The 16,182-nt window shown below is 44.6% G+C and overlaps 1 protein-coding gene across 2 annotated transcripts in view; it reads right to left on the bottom strand.

Moving 5' to 3' along the window:
• The window catches only part of MYO1B (myosin IB), a 181,979-nt gene extending 179,734 nt beyond the window's left edge, over positions 1-2,245 (bottom strand). For both annotated transcript variants that reach the window (XM_021703211.1, XM_021703209.1), the window contains exon 1: positions 2,173-2,245. The gene's annotated coding sequence lies outside the window, so the exon portion shown is untranslated. The remainder of the gene's footprint in view (positions 1-2,172) is intronic.
• Between the last annotated feature and the right edge of the window lie 13,937 nt (positions 2,246-16,182).

Raw genomic sequence — 16,182 nt, 5'->3', positions numbered from 1 at the left:
TCCCCTTCTAAGGTTAAGAGGCTTTCAGACTTGGTTGTCTTAAATTGAATGCCCAGTGGGGCGGTTTAACCGTGGGTCCTCAGAGTTGTCAAAGAGGAAGCGCTGGGTCCTCTGCCACCCCTGCCTGCAGCCAGACTACTAGAACTGGATGTCTCCTCAATTATCACCACAGTAATTCGAACCTTCAGCCCGACTTTGGGATCCTTCCACCAGTGTCCCATAGGCACAAACCATGAATGCCTGGAAATGTCAGCCTCCTCCCCAAACTGTTTCGCTTGGAATACCCCATTCAAAAACACTCATCATTCAATCCCCCTGGCTCCCTCCCCGGGTCAACCCTTCCTCCTGGGTTTCTTGATTCCAATCTAGAAAAGGGTCACTCAACAAATGTCCACCATATTACATTTAATTCTACCTCCCCCTAAAAAAAAAAAAAATTCCCATTGACCATAATGGTATGAGTTCTCTTTCTTATTCCGGGTGGCCCACATTGGGGAGTGAAAGCACAGAAGCAGTGGGTCTTCAACTCAAACTCCCGACACTGGGGTGTGTGGGGTGTGTTTTCTGAGAAAGCCTGCAAAAGGGTTTTTCAACTCAGTGTTACATAATCTGATTCATTTATTTAGCAATGTCTAATTTTATAGCGGTTTCCTCTCAAACATTCCCGGAAAATTGTTAAACTATATTACAATGGAGAAAATTATTTTACGTCAAAATCAATTCTATAAAATTTGCCTCCTACCCATTCAAGCCAATATCCACTAGCTACACACACAGGTCCACGGGCACACACCTACACACAAATACCCTGATCCCTAACAACAAAAACAAACAAACAAGTCTTCTTCCAAAGTAACTAAGATTTGACTTCAGCAAACTAACCCTGGGAGCGCCTAGAACTCAAGGAAGTGCACAACTTATTGCGGCAATAAACGCTCGGCCGGTCTGAACAAAGCATTACAAAGGAGCTCCAGAAACCCACACGGCCCGTGGACAAAATGTTGTGTGTTGGCAATGAATTCTCCAATGCACTCTCATCAACCCCTTCCCAACCCTCTTCCCAGCCCCAGCAAGCACCCTCCAGGACTCCGGTTCCTAATCTGGTTTTCATTCCGGCCCCGCTCCCTCCCCTTCTCTCCCAACGACCGTGAATCAATCCCATCCCGGGCAGGAAACGAGACCCAGGGCAGCCCCCTCCGCCGCGGCGGAACAAAGGAGCACAGCGCAGCTGCACGCGCGGGACGCCCCATCGGGTGCTGGACCCCCTCTCCCCTGCTGCCGCCGCCGCCGCCGCCGCCGCCGCCGGGGCACGCCGCACCTGAACCCCACTCCCCAGGACGCCCCATTGTTCTCCCTACGCTTTCCTTCCCTGAGGCGGCCACTCCGTGCCCTTCCATAGAACCAGGGGGCCAGGAAACAGCTGTGGGCCAGAGAAAAGGAGGGGGTGTGGGTGAGAACGAGGAAGATCTGGGTTCCACTTTGCCCGCAGGTACAAGGAGGATGGCGCAAAGTAAGAGCAACTTAGTTTACAATCCTTCTTCTCCCGCACCCGCCCCCGAAGCAACTGCGGAGTCACGACCACCCCGCGCGACCTCCAGCGTGCGCGGGTTCTCGCCGCAGCGCCGCCGCGCCCGGAGGAGCGCGCCTCAGCCCCCGCTGCCGCGTGCCCCGCGGGCTGCGGCGGGGCCACGGGCACCTCGGGCACAAAGGCACGAGGCGCCCGCTCTACTGCCCCTGGCGGGCCGCGGCCGGAGCGAGCGGACAGGGCAGGGGAGAGGGGGGAAAGCGCTCGCGCTACCTCGCCGGGCGCCGCTCCGCCTCCTGGTCGTCCTCGCGCTCCCGGACGCGGGCCCACCGCGAAGCTGCGGAGCTCCCGCGGCTGCTGCTCGACGGAGGCTGCTGGGCGGACGCTGTCCCGCGGCTGCCGGCCCTCTGCGCGCCCCGCGCTCCCACACCGCCTCCACGCGCCGCGGCTGGGCTCCGGTGCGCGCCCGACTGCAGAGTGCTGGGCGCCTGCGGAGAGCTCGGCGGCGGCGGGAGGCGTGCGGCCACTCCCCTCTCCCCCGCAGACGGAGGGGCTGGCCGAGGGGCGGGGGCGGCGACCTCGCCGCCTGGGATTCGCCCCTCCGCGCACGGGCAGGACCCGAAGCCACCGCCTCCGAGCCGACTCACCTCCGGGCGCCCGGTGCCGGCTGCACAGCGCCCCCCGGTGAGCGCGAGCGGCAGCCTGCGCACCCGAGGGCTAGCCTAGATGGGGCCAGGAACGGAAGAGAAGAAAGAAAGGGGAGGCGTCCTCGCTCAGCACCCACGGAGAGAGCACGGCCCTTATACCTGTTTTACTCCTGAATTTACTGACATCAAACAAGAAATGTAATAACTGGGAGGGGGGGACAATAGGCGGCAGCCTGGGGGCGAATGCCAGCGAAGACTGGGAGTGTTCTCAATTGCTCCTTCTGCCCTAGATAAAAAAGTTCGGCTACCCAAGAATATCAGAAAGGATTAATTTGACCGAAAGAGAAAGGAATTGTATTGAGTAGCAAAGTATCCTTTTACTTACAAGGTTTTTAATATCTCACATTATGCTAAGTAGAAACTGGCCAATTCTCTGCTACAAAAAAAATACAAGATAGATAAAAGGAATTTTAAATACCCATATGTATCTGAAAATAGGGCATCAATGGCCACTGGGTAATGATCAATGATGGGGTATTAGTCCGCATATTATTTAAGCATGTTGGAGGGACCAGAGAGTCAGAACCTCCAGCTTCTCACTCCAGCCTGCCTCTTGCCTCTTGGTGCAATTTAGAACAAGCCACTTGACCCAGGTCCCGGTTTCCTCATCCCGGGGGAGGGCAGGGTGCTCCTCCAACCTTACTCACCGGGTGAGGTGAGGATTACTTGGCTAAGGTGTTCAAAGCAATGTGGGCACAGTAATTATTACTCATGATTCTAACTACTTTATCCTGTAATGAAATAAATTGCCATAAATGGGGCCAGGTTTAAATGGACTGACCTATATCTGGAAACTGTCACTAAAATGAGGTGAACCAAAGAATTCATACCATATATAGTAACTCTGTTCCCAGAGGCATAAGAACCACAGGCACTGGGATTTGTCAAATGTCACCAGTAGAGTTTGGAAAGGTGGCAATTGCCCAGACTCTATCCGCTTAGAAGTGTATCATCACTGGTGACACTATCTGCATCAAGTCAGATCCGCGGAAGACATGATAATGGGGTAAAGCTAAGGTATATTGAGTATCAGGTACTGTTCCATTCTTGTTTAATCCTCACCAAAACCTGACGTGGGTTTCTTTCTTGCTCTTATTTTATGGACAAGGAAAGCCGAAACCAGAGAGGTCTTCTAGCTAATACGTGGCAATGGTGGTTTGAAGATAAGTCCACAAATTCTTTGACACTCCTCCCATTAAAGAGTGGAGTCTGATTGCCTTCCTCTTGAATATGGCTGAACTTAGTGGCTTGATTCTAATGAATAGAACGCAGCAGAAGCGATGCTGTATGACTTCTGATTCTAGGTGGTAAAAGGAGCTACAGCTTTCAAACCTGGCCCTCTCTTGGAGCACTCACCCTTGGATCGTGGCTGCCATGCGATGAGGAAGCTCAGTCTACATGCAAGGTCAGGGCTAGATGTTCCAGCGGATGGTGCCAACTGAGAACCCAGCCTACAGCCGGATATGTGAGCTCCTAAGGCTTTGGGATGACCCCAGCCCCAGTCACTGACTGACCACAGTGCATAAGAGACCTGGAGAGAGGGCACCTGGGTGGCTCAGTTGGGTAAGCGACTGCCTTCGGCTCAGGTCATGATCCTGGAGTCCCGGGATCGAGTCCCGCATCGGGCTCCCTGCTCGGCAGGGAGTCTGCTTCTCCCTCTGACCCTCCTCCCTCTCATGCTGTCTCTCATTCTCGCTCTCAAATAAATAAAATCTTTAAAAAAAGAGAGAGAGACCTGGAGAGAAACCCTAACTGAACCTCGTCAGTGCCCAGAATCAGGAGACACAACAATATTGAGAGATTGTCTTTGGAGGGGTCGTTACATAGCAGCTGACCCTGGAAACAGTGGCAGAGATGGGATTTGAACCCAGGCAGTCTGACTCCACAGTCTCCACCACAGTCACACTGCCTCGGACGGACCTTGCTAACCTAGACTAATGCACACCAGCCTTCCCAACAGTGTATGGACCTGCTACCCGATGACACATTTAGACTCACTTTTCCATTTTGCCCGTCTGATTTCTGGTTCCAAACAGGTTACTTATAGCAGCTTGGCAATAAGGAAGCCTCTGACCTCTCTATCTGGTCCAGCTTTCCAAAAAATAACAAGTTCAAATGGCAGGTTCACAAATACCAAATGTAAACAAATGGTTTGAAAGAGTGGGGGAAATCTATCATCTTATCATCTTTGAATAGGGCCAAGTTTTCTTAAAAAGTAGGTTTGGAACAAGTATGTGCTGTTAGGACTCCTGAGAAAGCTACACTTAGGAAGATTTTGGAGCTCCTGCCCAAGGAAAAGATGGGGAATTTAGTTATGTGGAAACAATTCTGCCTCTAGAAGGATCTAGCTCTCTCTCCCGGGTTTTCAGCAAATTCAGAAAGGAAAATATTAGAAACTGTTGAACTCATCCTAATAATCACTGAGAAAATGAACCAAGAAGCTATTAGAAAGCCAAAAGTCTTTCTAGAGCAAAGTTCTGCTTCTCTTTCAAAAACACCATTAACCTAGTTTTCATAAATCTCAAAATCCAAACTCCTGAAGACATACCATGAGGTTTTTAAATACTTTTTACCTTCTTGGCTATTCTTTTAAAAGTCAATCAATCAACAACTTTTGAATTTAAGAGAAGCAGATTACAGTTCTAGTAACGGTCAAGAATGGGTAATAAATCCACCAACTACAAAAGCATTTTTTACTTTCCTATCAGTCTATTTAAAGGAAGCAGAACATATGAAGAAGCAGAAAGACTATTATTATGATTTTAGGGTGAAAAACATACATTTTCAAATTACAGGAGTGAAAAGAATATAAGAAGTATACTTTAGGTCAATGAAAACATGCAATGATTTAAATTAAAACAAAAGAAATCCTGCAATCCTTGTGGGAAAATGTAGATATAAAAGTACATTTGTGTGTTCCCAGGAAGAGAATTACCACTAAATGTGTAGGGTTTGTTGTTTTTCTTTTATCTTAGGTGTTTTTAACTTGAGCCCTTTTTATTTTATTTTATTTTATTTTATTTTATTTTTTATTTTATCTTATTTTATTTTATTTGACAGAGAGAGCAAGAGAGTACAAGCAGGGCGAGCAATAGAGGGAGAGGGAGAAGCAGGCTCCCCGCCAAACAGGGAGCCCGATGCGGGGCTCGATCCCAGGACCCTCGGATCACGACCTGAGTGAAAGGCAGACACTTAACTCTCTGCGCCACTGAGGCGTCCCTACTTGAGCCTTTCTTAAAAAAAAATTTTTTAATTCAACTTTGGGGGAAATAAACCACAAAAGGCCCACACGACCTGCTTCTACCTCATTTTGGTGTAGCAAAAGAAATAATGAGCCAGAAGTCATAATTTTATGTGTTCTCACTGGCCCCATCTACAGCTAAATTTAGAATTTTAACCAGAAGGCTCAAGCTGTCTGTCCTTAGTTATTTTACACCATCTTTAAGGGCCTCCAGTTCTAAAAAAATCTAAGAGTCTTTGTTTTGGCCATCTTCTCTCTCATCTACCTACCCAAACACTTAGTTTTCACCCACTTTACTTATCCTTTGAGACCAAACTCAGTTCTCACCTATTCATGACCCTCTTCTTGAATTGGATCCTGCCCTCTCCTCCGTGGTAACATCTTGATGCCACATCCTCTCAGTACCTATTAATTTGTTCCAGGTTCTAAAATCTTTCTAGTTGTTCTCTTATAAATGTTTGGCCTCTCCAACTACATGGTAGATCTCTAGATCAAAGGAGTGATTCAATTAGAAAGCACCAGGCCCATGACAATAAGAACAATCTTCGAGAGCTTACTCTGTTTTCAAAAGTGTTCTTGGGGGGCCTGGCTGGCTCAGCTGGGTGGGAGTCCAAATCTTGGTTTCAGCTCAGGTCGTGATCTCAGGGTCATGGGATCGAGCTACACGTCAGGCTCCTTGCTCAGGTGGGAGTCTGCTGGAGATTCTCTCTCTCCCTCTTCCCCCGCCCCTCCCCCTGCTTTCATTCTCTCTGTCTCTCTCTCTCTCAAATAAATAAATAAAATCTTTAAGTCCAGTAAACACTGAATTAGTATATCTTACATAGTTTCATGCAAAAGAGACTTTTTTTTATGTATTTAAAGAGTGGTTTGAAAATAAATGCTTCATTGTCTGCCTTCGGCTCAGGTCATGATCCCAGGGTCCTGGGATCAAGCCCCATGTCAGGCTCCCCCCTCAGCAAGGGAGTCTGCTTCTCCCTCTCCCTCTGCTGCTCGGCCTGCTTGCGCACTCTCTCTCTATCTCTCTCTGTTAAATACATAAATAAAATCTTAAAAAAAGAAAAGAAATGCTTAATACAGTATTATTTGAAATTCACATTAGGTATTATAAAAAATATTTCTATGACATTTTCAGCCTCCAGGACAATAAACACTACTCTTACTCTAAGTATTTAAGAAGCTGTAGATAGAAAGTGGCTAGGAGAGTGGATCTTAAAAATTCTCATTTTCAATGAGAATGAAAAAAATAAGATGATTTGAACTACATATGATGATAGATGTTGACTGAACTGTCGACTAGTGATCCCTTTGCAATATATACAAATATCAAACTATTACATTGTACACCTCAAACTAACATCATGTTATGTCAATTATAATCCAATAAAAAATAAAATTAATTTAAAAAATTAAAAACACTAGATAAATGCCAACAAGAATCTTAAAGGATAAAATGGCTGATAGAATTTCTCCCAGGCAGGAAAATTCGCTAAAGCTTTTTGAAGATAAAAAAAGGAAGAATCCAAAGACCTCACAGATAGGGTTCCTTATAGGTACTGGCCTATGGGAAGATCAAAAGCAACTATTCTTTATAAAAACATAACAATGTAATTGAGCACTAAAATCAGGCAGGGAAATGCCAAGTGTAATTTTTTCCTCCACAAAATGCATTTGTCCATAGCTCAGAATACTCTGATCCTTCAAATAAATTGTAGACCCATTGCCAGGAAATTTAAATTGCCTGCATTTTTCCCCCCGACATTTTACAATTTTGCGTTCTGTCATTTTAACTAGTAAAATAATTGTCTTTTTTATTTTCTCTCAAGCTGTAGCATGTTAGTACCATTATGGCAAAAACTTGCTGTAAAACAATAAATCAATCTGAAAAATAGCTAGACTTTTTTCCAATCTTTTTAAAAAAGCATTTTCATTTTTCTAATGATAACTGGGGAGCTTGTCATCTTGTTGCTGAGGAGACTCGAGGAGGACTGTAAGGAAAAGCAAATATTATGGCAAAGGAAAAAAAAAAATACTGGCTGTCTATCCCAAATGAAGAGCCATTTAGCAAACATGAAAAGTAAGACTCGGTTTCTGCTGCAGTCCCTAAAACTGAATGTCCATTTATTTATTCCTATCAGCATAGGAAAATGTTGATAGAGAAAGATAATTGCTTAACAAAAAAAATGTACTTTATTAACAACTAAGATGACATATAATCCAGGCTAAGGTGCTATTGACTAGATAAATCAAAATTTAACTTGGAAATATGAGCCAAGGCTTGGTAGCAGGTTTGCTCATTGCTTCAGCAGTGTTCTCAATCTTAACATCTTCTGTACAAGTTGAGAAGCTCCATGAGGGCAGAATTTTTGTCTCTTTGGTTCACTGTTGTATTCCCAGAGCCTAGGAACATACAAGATATTCAATAAACATTGTTGAACTGGTGAACGAATTTCATATATTATTACTTTAAGTAAATTGAACTGGCCTGTCATCTCAGTTATTATTTCCAGATGGATCTTAGAGCAATTTTAAAGACTTTCTCAGCAAGGTAGAACAAAGCAGGTCCTATGAAGTCTTCACAGTGGTGATCTATTTCAATTCCAACTAAAGCTGGAAAAACTTTTAAGAGAGTAGCAGCAAGGCAGAGTCTACCTTATACAGAGGAAGAAGTGGGCCACATGAGCCAGGGCATTGAAAAGTAATCCAACTTCCAAAGCAAGCATAACTTCTACTAAAGAGATGCATAACCTCCTTTCCCATCAGACACACCAAAATGTGCGTATTTCTCCCCCAATCCATACATGTCAATATGACTAAGAGAAAGGAGCAGACGTTTATGTCTTTGACCCCCTGGGGCCCTCTTGCCAAGCCTGCTCTCAACTGCCCCAACCCCCATCTCAGCAAGTGGGTGCTTGACAAGTTCTACCCAAATCTTAGATGACCCCGACACAGCTCAGGGTCAAATACCTTCCTCAAATGCCTTCCTCTGGGGCTTTGGGTCTATAAATTGCTTCAAAAATTCCTACTCTTCTGAAGTCTTCTTAAAACTCGTATGAAAACTAGCATCTACTCTGGGAGGGGTCCTGCAGGGTCTAACATGCTTCTACAAGTCCACAGTTCCATTAAATTGAAAAGCATGTTAAAAACTTTTCGATATTCTTTGTGAATCTTTATCAGCCTAAAGCAGTTATCATCACCCAGATTTAGCTTGGGTATGAGAAAGAGAATCTCTTTATTTCTTGGCACATGGGCTCTTCCATGCCTAAATGGTTTGGTCCCACTGAGTGATTTTGATTGGTGTGTAATTACTCTAGATTATCAGCCGTAGAAGAGGTTCATACTTGGGGACTCCCATTCTTGCCTGTGGTTAGGCACCATTACTCCACGGCCAAAGAGTGAAGTAGATGACACTTGACCTACATTAAGAGGTATTTGAGTGCCTACTCAGGCCTATGCTGGCTCCATTACTAGGATGGGATGGTGAACATGATGGTCAAGGTCTGGAACCTTCCAGGAATGCACGGTCTAACTTCAGGTCTTTGGCACCGTCATCCCATGGATATAACTCCCCTCTCCTTTGTAATGCCCTCCAAGTCCTACAGGCAATGAGATCCCTCATGCTGCCCCAGGACACTGCTAGGCCTCAGCATCTGCTTATCGTTCTCTTTCACTACACTGAGACAATCTTGAAGACAGAATCACATCTTATTATTTCCTTATTCCCATGTTTAACATGGTTCCCAGAATATAGTAGGTACTCAATAAATTCTTGTTTCATGCATGCACGCATGAATGAATGAATACAAATTTTTTCCAGTATCTTCTTTTGTGGGTGCTGCATAGCTCTTATTGCTCAGTTTGAAAGATTACCTCTTTCCTCTTATAGCAAACCTCACGAAATTTAGTGTATTATCCTCTTCCACAACAAATAGCTATAGATGGTTTTTTAAAAGCTATTTTTCCTTTTTAATCCATCTTGGAACTGGTGTCTTCTATACTTCTACCATACAGTTCCATACTTTGATGCTAAAGGATTCTTATTTCTGTAGAAAGAGGTACCCATGCTGACCTCTTTCGGCTTATCATGAATGTTCTCCACTGCTTTCCATCTCATATGTTTTCCCCAGCCTTCCTGCGCAAGTCAATTCATAAATATTTTTAATCTATGAACTTTTTAAACTCAAAAAGATTTATTGGGCCACTTTAAATACTTATTTCTTGCTTACGTGGGTCTGAAAGATCACAATGGCTCAGGATCAATTGCATTTCATTTTTCAGGACTTATTTCACAGCTGAGCACTTCTCAGAGTTATGAACATGAGTCCAGTCCCTGACAAGCCATAGCAAAGGCCAAAAGAATGAGCAAAATTATCCACCCTGGAACCCACATGGGATAGCAGGGACCGAATCGGCAGCATCTGTCGTGACTTATTACAGCCTACATGTTACACTAGGCCCCAGATCAATCCCAAAACGGAAGTCTTGTGTTATGGGTCTTTCACCACAGGAAAGCAACATAAACATACATTCAACAATAACACTCCGTAAATCTCTGCCCCAATTATAGAACTTTATCTCATGTGGTGCCAATAAGAAAGACAGATATCTCAAAACAGCAGGAAATTACTGTTTCATGTGCAGAAACATTGAATACCACTGTAGAGAAATCTTTTAACATAAGTAAGACATGGAACTTTCTGCCTCAGGATAAATCCAAAATAAGGAAGACTGTCTCCAAATAGTGTCTAATAGATTTTTGTATTTTTAAAAAACGGGTGAAAGGGAAGAAAATAAATTCTTTCTAAAACTACATCCATAGGCCATACCCAGGGCATCTTGATTATGGATAGAAGAGTAATATGTGACCAAGAACTGTGTGGCACGTTGGGGGAATGAGAGATTCTTAATCCAGGATCAATAATCCTACTGGGATTTACGTCAAAGTGTGTGTGTGTGTGTGTGTGTGTGTTTTGCATGTGAATGTGTGTGTGCACATGCTTGCTTACAATTGTGGCACAAAGGCGTATTTCTCTGGGGGGAGGATTCTGCCAGTCCTCAGATTCTCCCAAAAGGCTCTTGACTTCACCGAGGGCTACCAGCCACTGTTGTATAGCAAATATTTCCCAGACTCATAAACAGATATGTTACTATCAGGGGAGGTTCAAGATGACTGACCAAAACCCTATCACTGGAGTCAGAGGCAGCGGTGCCAACAGCCGGACGTGCCCACTCAGATGGGAATGAGAATCCTACTAACACATTCGTCTAAACACGTTTACCCGCTGATTGAGTTATACACAAGGAAGATTCCATTACCACTGTAAATCTGATAATCTCATCAGTCCAAAAATCAATTAAAATTTGCATACGTATTATATGATTATTATTTATATAAGTTACACTTTCAAGATTTAAGCTGTTGCTTAAGTATTATCTCTTCTCTAAGGATCGCTCACATTCTCCTCTGGTAGAGTGAAATAAGCAGTTGTAACAAATAACCATCCAAATATACAGTGGCATGAAAGCAATAATTGTTTCTTTCTTGTGCGTGTGTCAGTTTGAGGTTCCTGTTCAGTAGACTGCGCCCTGCCACGTGGTCATTTAGGATTCACTCCATGTTAAGGCTCTGCTACTCTCTGACTTCTTGTCATCTGCATTCAGCTTATGAGGACTTCGTAAGACTTGAGAGATTCAGGGAAGGTTATAATCTTCTTAAATTGATTTTAAATTACTGGTTTATTGTAAAAGGATATAACTCAGGAGCAGCCAGATGGAAGAGACACGTGGGATCAAATATGTGGAAAGGGGTGCAGAACTTCCATGCTCTCTCCAAGCACACCTCTCTCCCAGCACCTCCACGTGTGCCCCAAGGTGGAAGCTCCCCCGCTGTTTATTATTGCTATAATCTGGAGCCCCCCGTTCGGTCAGGACCCAGATGAGAAAACAGAAACTTCTAGAGGTGTTTCAAACGAAGGGATTTTAATTCAGGAACTTGTTATACATGTGATGGAAGAAGCAGAACCGAAGAGTTGAGTAGAGATGGCGAGGCTAATCTAAAGATTAACAAAAGTCAGAAGCCATCGACCCCCTCAGGCTGGAGGAACCCAGGGAGAGGGTGGTGTTATCAGAGCCTGGAAGAAAGAATCCTCACAGAGAAGTTAGAAGCGCAGAGGGAGGCTTCCTGGCAGATGCTGAGACCACGAAGGGAGGGGCTATTTGACAGCAGTTGGAATCATGAAGCAGCAGCCACTGCCAGAGAAACCACTCCAAACAGAAAGAAAGAAAGAGAAACTCCCAACTCTCCCCTCAACCTTCTACCCATTCCTCCCATTGGCTCAGCCTATGTGGAAACCAGAAAGCAAAAAAGCTGGAAAAGGTAGTCCTCTATGATGGAGAACAGAGCAAGGGAAATGCCAGAGCAACCAGGCAAATGACCAGCACATTCTTCTTTATGAAGACAGTGCTGAGATGAGTCTGAAGAGAAAAGCCACATGGCTATGGAGTTCTTCGTTGATGGACAGAAGGGAAGGAAGGGAGGTCAAAGGAAGAAAGGGAGGAAAGGAAGAGGAGGGGGCAAAGATTGGAATTCAAGAAGAGATAGAAAGGGAGGATCTCTCTCCAAGTCTGCTAGAGCAATAGCTCATCAGAGGCTCCATTCATGCCCACTGTACAGTGGTTTCTAGAACAGGCCAATAGGAGAATTACAGTCCTAAAAACCAAGAGAGTACTAAAATCCATACTTTGATGTAACTGAAGTTTGTTAGGACTCAATACATAATGGATTGAAATTAACGTGAATTTAATTCTTTCCTGTCAAAATGGAATTTAAATGTCTTTCAAGAGACTTATAAAGAGATTTCAGAAAGTCAAACCGCTGCAGGTCCTCATGTTGAGCACAAAGGCAAAAAGAACTGAGAACAAACAACGCAGCAGAAAAAAATGTGTGTGGGGGGGATAGGGTGTGGGAGAAGGGAGCCCAAGGGATTTCTTTAGTAATGTTTGTTTATTGCTGCTTCAAATTAGGGAACTAATTTTGGACTGGGGAATAAATAAAGTAGTTCCCTGAGAAATAGAAGACTCTGGCTAAGAACACCGCACTGCCTGTAGTTAAGTGGGGGAAAAAAGTCTATTTACACTCACACCTGGCTTGTTTATTTTGTGATGTTAATGCGCCTTTTTCTTTTACAGATTTCATGTATTTGAGAGAGAGGAAGAGAGAGAGAGTTTGTGCGCAAGTGGGGGGAGGGGCAGAGGGAGAGAATCTCAAGCAGGCGCCCAGCTGAGCAGAGGGCCTGACAGGAGGCTCCATCTCACGATCGATGAGGTCATGACCTGAGCCGAAACCAACAGTCTGACACTCAAACCACTGAGCCACCCAGGCACCCCTTGCATTATTTTTCTTAATGTTTTCTGTTTATCTTCTATGCAGATAAATAACTGGTACCTCTGTCTTTCTTCACTCAGGTCCTTGTTGAGACCATCTTTTTAGAAGAAACAGGAGAAATGGGCATGATTAATTTACCTTTCACTTAGAGTTTCTGTGAGGACTAAGTGAAGTAAACACTTCAGGCTTATAGGAGGCACTTGAGAACTTGTGGGTATAATGATTACCTTTTTAAGAAGCTTTAGGGGTGGAGAAGAGAAGAGAACCACTGAGCTCATAACTCAGGTTGGTGAGTTAGCTGATCGTCATGTTCCATACCCCTGGAACGTGTATCAATTTTGGGGGGCACCATTCAGTAGCCCTTGAAGGCCCGGTACTGGATTTCTGGTCCTGTAGACTGTACTTCATGGGCTGGTGTATGTAATTTTTGCCAGATGCGCAAAGACGTCTGGGCCCAACAGGATACTGTGGTTCAGAGCCTAGTGGAAGGTGTACATGGAACACTTGACGGGGTTTTGAATGAGGCCGGGTGTCTGGTGTGACGCAGCACCTCGCAGCAGGCTAGCTGGAGCACCGGGAAGGGCGCACCTCGGCTGTGGGCATGCGGTTTGCACAGATTCCACCCCACTGTTCACTGGGCCACGCTCAGCTGCCTAAGAAAGGAAGCAGAGAACCTGCCGGAAGCTCTACAGTGTATCACAAGCTAATTTTGCCAAGATGAAGACCTCACCCAGGAATAGTTTTAGTTTTGGCGTTTGGTTTTTGAGTCACTCAAAGAGACTATTGCTATGGGAAATTCCCAGTTAATATTCAGCCTCATCAAGTGAGTTTATTAATAGAAAGTAGTTCATGGCAACCATTTCTAAGGTACTGATAAATGCCTCATGTTAAAACAGCCAATGAGAGACACTGATCTTCCTACATGGATTTTCTTAGAATAGCAGCTTTGGTTCGACCTTTTACAATGTTGAAACCAGCCATTTCTGAAACACATCACCTTGGCCATTCTTGTTGTAGTTTACAGGACACATTTTTCGAACTCATGAACGTATGGGTTCACACTAGGGAAAAGCGATGTTGGTAGCACAGAGAGCATGAGATGCTATTCCTACCTTAAGGAGTTTATGACGATCAGCTAAATCACCAACCTGAGTTATGAGCTCAGTGGTTCTCATTCTCTTCTCCACCCCTAAAGCTTCTTAAAAAGGTAATCATTATACCCACAAGTTCTCAAGTGCCTCCTATAAGCCTGAAGTATTTACTTCATTTAGTCCTCACAGAAACTCTAAGTGAAAGGTAAATTAATCATGCCCATTTTAGAAAAATGGACTCTCAAATTCACAGATATTAAGTAATTTTCCCAAGAGGCACACAATTACGAAGCGGTGGGGCTGGGATTCAAACTCTTGATTTCAAAGCTCGTGCTCTTCACCACTATACTCAGGACGACCTTCCCCACTTGTGCACAGGGCCTGATACCTAGAAGGGGACCATGCTTGGTTTAATGCTCTGCTGTCAACTGTCTTGAAATTCTTAATGATTCTTAAGTGGTCCTTCATGTTTATTTCGCACTGGGTCCCACAAATCCTGCAACTGGCCCTGAGCATACTACATTTTCTGACATACTAGATGAATACTATATGTAGGAGTTTAAAATTCTTCAACAGTTCCTTCTCTAAAAGGTAGATCCAAATTCCCACTCCCCACTTGACTGTGGACTGGTCTTAATCACTCACTTCTAATGAACAAAAGATGGCAGAAGTGATGGTATGTGTCTTCGTGATCAATTTTAAATAAAAGTAATTGTGGCTCCTGCCTTGTTCTTGGGTCACCGGCTCTGGGAAAAGACAGCTGCCATGTCATGAGGACATTTGAGCAGCCCTTGGAGAGGCCCGTGTGGTGAGGACTGAGGCCTCCTGTCAGCAGCCATGTGAGTGAGCCGTCTTGGAAGCATTCAGACAAGCATTCAGATGTCTACACCCCCTGGCCCAGAGCTCACCAGCAGCCTTGTGAGAAAGGCCATGAGGTAGAGCCATCCAGAGAAGCCACTCCTTGATTCCTGACGCTCAGCAACTGTGTGAGATACGTCAGTTGTTTTAAGCTAGGATAACTTTTCATGCAGCGATACATAACAAATACACCACATAATCTTGGAACCCAAGAAAAGAGAGGAAACTTTGATTAAAAGGTGAATACATGCATCAGTATTTGGTGCAACATTCAAATGAATGTTACTGTCTCTCTTGCTTTATTCTAGGGGACATAATAGCCATGTTCTCCAGTGAGTGTCAGAGGCTTCCTTCCACATGATCACTGTGTGAAGGTCTTCCTTTAATTTGGGGGCACAGCTTTTGATCATAACTCTTGACACTCTGTCCTGATTTTTAATCCACAGACTACCACACACCTTTTTTCCACAAGGACCACTTCCCTCCTGACGAAGCAGTCTCTTGATCTTGGTGCTCCTAATCCTGCCACCCTTATGCCACATGGCCCGGAGTCGTCAGGGGGTCTGAATGTGTTTCTTCCACCTGCCTAGCACGGAATGGGGCCCCCTGGGCTTGCCCCCCTACAGCTGCCTGGCTTTCCTGCTGCCACCCAACTCTGTGTGGTCCTGCCGAGGGCAGTAAGAAGGGGGTAAGCAGTCCCTACATGCTGCTGGACTGGCTCTGTTCCACACCCTTGTTCTTCAGGATCCAGTCCCACAGGTTCATGGGAAAGGTAACAATGGCTCACACGTGACAACAGTCGACTCACTTGGAAAATAAATTCAACACCGTCTGTGCAATAACATCCAAACATGGCGTCATACATGTGAGTTCTAATTCAACAGCCCAGACGTTTAAAGTCTGATGCTGGAAGTCAAGCAATGCAGTTAGGGACTTCCCCGACGCGGCAAAACTTGAAGGGCTTGCCTGAACTAGAACCGTTGGCAACAAATGAAACCAGACTTTGGCTCCCTCCTTCTGCATGGTAGAAAACTTTTATACATAAAAGGCAAATTATGACAACTTTCACATGGGAAGTTAGAGGAACGTAGCACCTTTTTTACAGAGCCACAAATGACGTGAAATGACGTGAAAATTGTCTTGCATCAGAGGATGATGTGGGCTAGCCTTGTTGAAAATGTAGACTCCACACCCTGATTCTTACTCGATTATAGTATATAAAGCAAAACGAGGGAGGATTGTGGTGATAAAAGTGGGGAGGAGGGGCAGTGAGGGAAGATATCTGTAGAACCAATCAGATACTCATTGGCACTTTAAAATGACTGCTTTTTCAAATAAATAAATAAATAAATAAATAAATAAATAAATAAATAAATAAA

The sequence above is a fragment of the Neomonachus schauinslandi genome, chromosome 3 (genome assembly GCF_002201575.2).
Source record: "Neomonachus schauinslandi chromosome 3, ASM220157v2, whole genome shotgun sequence".
Taxonomy (NCBI): domain Eukaryota; kingdom Metazoa; phylum Chordata; class Mammalia; order Carnivora; family Phocidae; genus Neomonachus; species Neomonachus schauinslandi.
The sequence above is the reverse complement of the archived record's forward strand: the minus strand, read 5'-3'. Positions and strand labels throughout refer to the sequence as shown.